The following is a 5374-nucleotide window of genomic DNA, read 5'->3' as shown; positions in this document are numbered from 1 at the left end:
ACCGACGTAGCATGGAGTATGGCATAATGTTGACTCGCCGCTCCGGTGTCCACCAGCATCTTGTTGACAGGCTGCCCATTGATATAACCTCGCAAGTACGGGGCCTTCAGATGTCTGTAGCTTCTTTCTCGTGGCTTCTCAAAGATAACTGGCCGTGCGCCGCAGTCAAGTTGTGCCACAGGTGCTTCGTCTAATCCTGGAGCACTAAACTCCGTTGGAAGGATGAACACCACGTTTGTGCCAGCCGATGTCTCATCATCGGCTCTCTTTTGTCTGGGGCGCCACTCTTTCTTTTGTGGCCGTCCTTCTTCGTCCAGAGTTCGCTGAATTTTCGCGGCCAGATCAGGCCGCGCCTTCCTTAACGTGTGCAGATATAACCTTTCGGCTTCCTCCAAACCACGTAGTCGCCGAACCCTACGCTTTTGGGAACGGCCGAGTCCATCGGGGGCACCACCTTGGCCGGTGGTACTTATCTTCTTCTTCTTCATCATCGTCTTCCAATTCCTCGAGATCTTCCACCCGAGAGGACTCGGCGTGCTTGTTCCGAGGCGGGAGAGGCCCTAGACGTTTGAACACGGACACGTTAGCTGCATCCTTCTTCTTCGTCTACATTACGGGCGATTGCCGATTGTAGGCAATCGGCTCATTCCTGAATCCCAGCAGTGTCTGAAGAAGGGACAGTCCCAGTGCCTATCCACGTCGTCTTGCTCTCTTGATTCTTCCTTGGCGTGGCGCTCATATCTTTCCTCGTCGCGATCATGCCGATGATGTCTCCTGGCGTACCTGCTAGCCAGACGATCTCTTTCGTCATCGTTGTTGTATCGTCGGCGTTGGTCGTATTGACTCACGTATTTGTTGAGGAGGTGATCAGAGAGGGGTCGCTGATATCTCACATTCTTCACTTCTCCCTCTGTGACGTAGCGCTTGCCATCGTGCCGGAGCCGATCGCGTGGAACGGCTTCCTCTGTGTCCTTGCTATGAGAGCAGCTGCCCTCGTCTCTGTCCTTACCAGGGTGGTGCCCAGGTCCTACCATGTTGATGTTGAACGAGAAACCTGGCTGGCACTTCCCAGGGTAAGTGCACTCCACCATGTTAACGGCGGGGAAGGGGTGTGTGTCGACTTTCATGGCGTCGTCGGCTGAAAATTAGACGCCCTTGTTCTATCGCCATTTGGATCCGCCGACGCCACACCCTGCAGTCGTTGGTGGTATGAGTGAACGTGTTATGCCACTTGCAGTATGGCTTTCCGTTCAGCTCCTGCGTCGTGGGGATTTTGTGGCCTTCGGGTACCTTTAGCTGCTTCTCCTTAAGTAAGAGGTCGAAAATTTGCTCAGCCTTGGTCACGTCGAAGTCAAACCCTTTTGGAGGACCTTGTGGCTTAACCCATTTGCAGGACATGGGGCTTGCCCCCCGAGTCCATTCAGCCACTGCTACCTCTTGATCTCCCGCAGAGCCTTCATCTTCATCTGCCTCAACCAGGAACACCGCACGCTTGAATTTATCCTGGTATACCTCTGGGTGGCGCTGCTCATATAATGACAGCTTCTGCACCATGTGCGCCAGTGAAGGGTAGTCTGCTTGGGAGGCCACATCCTTGATCGGTGATGCGAGACCCACCACCGCCAACTCGGTCGCTTCTTTTTCAGTCACACGAGCCGAATAGCATCGGTTCCTAACGGTCCTGAAGCGCTGGATGTATTTTGACACTGTTTCTCCGCGCTTCTGTCGTACTTGTGCTAGATCGGCAATGCCAGCCTCGGAAGCCTCTGAGTGATACTGCATGTGGAACTGCTCCTCCAACTGCTTCCAAGTCCGGATTGAGTCTGGTGGTAGCGATGTGTACCACCCGAAAGCCGATCCCGTGAGGGACTGTGCGAAGAACCTCACACGCAGCTCATCTGATGCTGAGATCGTGCCCAGCTGTGCCAAATATCGGCTCACATGCTCGATTGAGCTGGAACCATCTGATCCACTAAATTTGGAGAATTCAGGGAGCCGATATTTGGGTGGTAGTGGGATCAACTCGTACTCGTTGGGGTACGGCTTGGAATAGCCGATTGCCCTCCTTTTCGGCACCATGCCGAACTCGTCTCTCAAAATTGTACTGATCTGATCCGCGGTGCTTGGCTGCGGAGTCGAACTGCGAAGATTCGCCGGAGTGGCATATTTAGCCAGCCACGTTTGCTTCTCAAGCTCTGAGCCAACTGCAGGAGTTGGGCTCTGGAGGTTTATCGGAGTGGCATACTTAGCTAGCCACGTCTGCTTCTCAAGATTTGTTCCCGAAGTTCCTCCTGCTGTTCCAGAAGTCCCTGCTGTTGCAGTCTGGTTCGTGAGTGCCCGATTCATTGCGGTCCGGCACGTATGTGCACGTGTATCCGTGAGGGATCTCCTTAGGCGCCTCATGCAAGAACCGGTAATCACTAGGGTCACCACCGATCTTGTAGACGACGTATGCCGGTGAACTCGGCACTTCCAGGTGCTGCCAACGCGAATGGCGGCGGTGGTCGGGACCGGAGTGGCATCTCTCCTTGGTGAGTCCCTAGAGCTGGTCCGACGGAGAGTATCGATGCCTCATGATTTCTGGATCACCGAAGAGCGACACGCTCCAAAGTGTTCACCGAGGCTCTCGGAATGGCGGTGCAGCGAATGAGCTACCATGAAATTAATCTCCCGACGCGGAGACACGGTGCGTTCTTCGACGGGGCGGACAGGTCCACTCCATCGAGCGCGCCTTCAGGTGAGAACCCTTTCCACCTGATGCCGTGTGAGCGGGTTCTCCGGAAAGAGCCGATGAGGTCGGCTTCGAGGATCGCTTTGACCTCGTCATACTTCTTCTTGAGCTCCTCGGTCAGATCCTCGTACGTGACCGGAGTACCTTCCGCCATCTCGGATGTAGATGGCGATGCGATTGATGTCGAAGAGTGTCCCACCGGGCGTGCCAGAATGTGTTGCGGTCAGAAACCCACCGGCGAGCAGCGACGGGCAACACAGTAGAGCCGGGAGGCTCCCAGGGCTGCGGCTGGCCCTGGTCCCTCGAGCGACGGCCCGCAAAGACTCGGCACGCACGTCCGATGCTTTGGTGCAAGGGCGTGCCACCTGACCTATACCTGGTCAGGAAGGTGATGGATGTGCCTCGCTTAGTTTCCTGCATGGCATACACGTAAACATTAAATACGAGCCTCGATCGGCTCTCAGGTTTTCCTGTGGATCGGCTCAAGGAGCCGATCCACCCATGATTCGTACGAGGTGTACGATCACATGGTGGTCCTGCTTGATCAAAATAAAGCTAAAACGACCTACTACGATTTAGGGTTTTCACCACATAATCGGAACATCCTACGCGTGATTGAGCACGGCGGCCACGCACGGTGATCATAAACCGACCCTAGACAAGGCCTAAAAACCAACATGAAGTTGATCCCCGGAACATCCTGTCTAGGGCTAGCAAACTACACCCTACGTGCCACTTTGGATCCTTCAACCCGTTTGTAAGGCCTAACTATGCGGATATTAAACTAATCCTTGAAGATCAAGGAGCAATCATAACGGATCGGATCTACTAAATAACGATCAAGCGAGGTGCCGCCCTTACACCTAAGATAGGTGTAAGGGCGGCTAGACGTCTAAGGGTTGCACGGACGAAAGCATATGATACGATGAAACAATGCTAACCCTAACACATCTATGATAACCACGTTGCTCGCCATCAACAAGGCTTCGGCCACGAGCAACGCATGAACAGACGAATAAACGTGTACTTGCCTAGATCGCAAGATGCGATCTAGGCGACATGATGCTTACCGGAAGAATCCCTCGAGACAAGGGAGTTGGCGATGCGCCTAGATTGGTTTGTGGTGAACGTGATTGTTGTTTATTTCAGAAACCCTAGATACATATTTATAGTCCGTAGACTTTCTAACGTGGGAATAATCCCAACCGGGCACGAGCCAAACTCTATCTAACCGACACGTATCCTACTATATTTACAGATACACGGGCAAACTAGCCCAAACTTTGTATACAAGGCCGATTCATGTATTTCTTCCATATGTATTCTTCAAGCCCATCTTAATCTCGGCCCACGTCTGATCCGGTCAAATTCTGGTGATAACAAAGGTATATCGTGCACGAGTTTCATGCTCGAAGTTCAGATTCGTTGGATGATAAAACCATGCCGTAGGATGTGTCTGTGATGGAAAGAGGATAATCTTCCCAGGCACGAAGCATTCAACAACGTGCAAACGCAACCTCCTTCTCCCGAAAGCTCCTCCCCTTTCCAGTTGCTTTGAGAGTCGCTCCTGCCAGACCGGGCCGACCCAAAGCCAATCCTGCTGGCGATGCCGGACGGGAAAGGCTAAGGCGAGGTGCCGGAGTTTGTTCTGTACATACTAGATCCAGTAGAAGTAGGTTTTCCTTTAGTAGGGTGTTTGGCCTCCTGCCGTTGACTGGCGTTATGCCGACCGGATGCGTGCTGCCGGCGCGGGCGAGCGGCGTTTGGTGGCTAGCAGTGGAGATCTCGATGGTGGTGGCGGCGTGGTGCCGGCGGCTGCTGGGAAGATCCTCCATGGCGCATCCCTTGAATAAGCTCGTGGTCGAGCCTCTTGATTCGGTTCTAGAGGCTAGTGGGCTGTGCGGGTATGGTGGAGACTACGGTTCTTTCACTCTTCTTCAACAACCGGGGAGATGGAGGAGGGGAGCGGACGGAAGTAGCTCTGCAACATCCGGCATGGCGGGGATATATGGCTGCTTCATCTGGCGGAGTTCTTCAACTGCAGCGAATAGACGCTGTGGTTATCCATGGTCAAAGGAACCACTCCGCACGGCGGTGCTGTTCGTGCAACAGCTTCATCAACCTCCTGGCCGGCGTGCTATTCTGGAGGCCCTTCAGCTACTCCGTCATGGCGCTCATCGTCAAGCCATCGCCAAGTGGTCTCGTCCCCGGCGGCGGCGCTGACGGCCAGGACGTCGAGTGCATCTTCTTCTTCGGTGGAGAGGGACCCGATTGCTTTTGCAAATCTTTTCGTAGGGTCCTGCTTGTAATTTCTGAGGACCTGGATATTATTTTACTTTCTTCTAAGGTCCTTGATGTAACATGTAATTCCACCTTTTAATGCAGTCTGGACCTTTCGAGGTCCTTCCCTTGTTAAAAAAAAAAAAAAAAAAAAAAAAATTCAACAACGTGCACGGACCAAACCCCACACAAGCCAAATCGTTCTCCTGTACAGTACGTCCACACATCCAATCCAACAATTCCCACGGTTGGGCACAACAACTATTATCCACCGATTTTCCTGATCGAACGGCCGGCAATCGTCGCCAGGAGAAAACAAAAAAAGGAACAATTCCGTAGCCAAACGGAAAAAGGACACGAGAA

The sequence above is a fragment of the Lolium rigidum genome, chromosome 1 (assembly GCF_022539505.1).
Source record: "Lolium rigidum isolate FL_2022 chromosome 1, APGP_CSIRO_Lrig_0.1, whole genome shotgun sequence".
Classification (NCBI taxonomy): domain Eukaryota; kingdom Viridiplantae; phylum Streptophyta; class Magnoliopsida; order Poales; family Poaceae; genus Lolium; species Lolium rigidum.
This window is presented reverse-complemented; position numbering follows the sequence as displayed.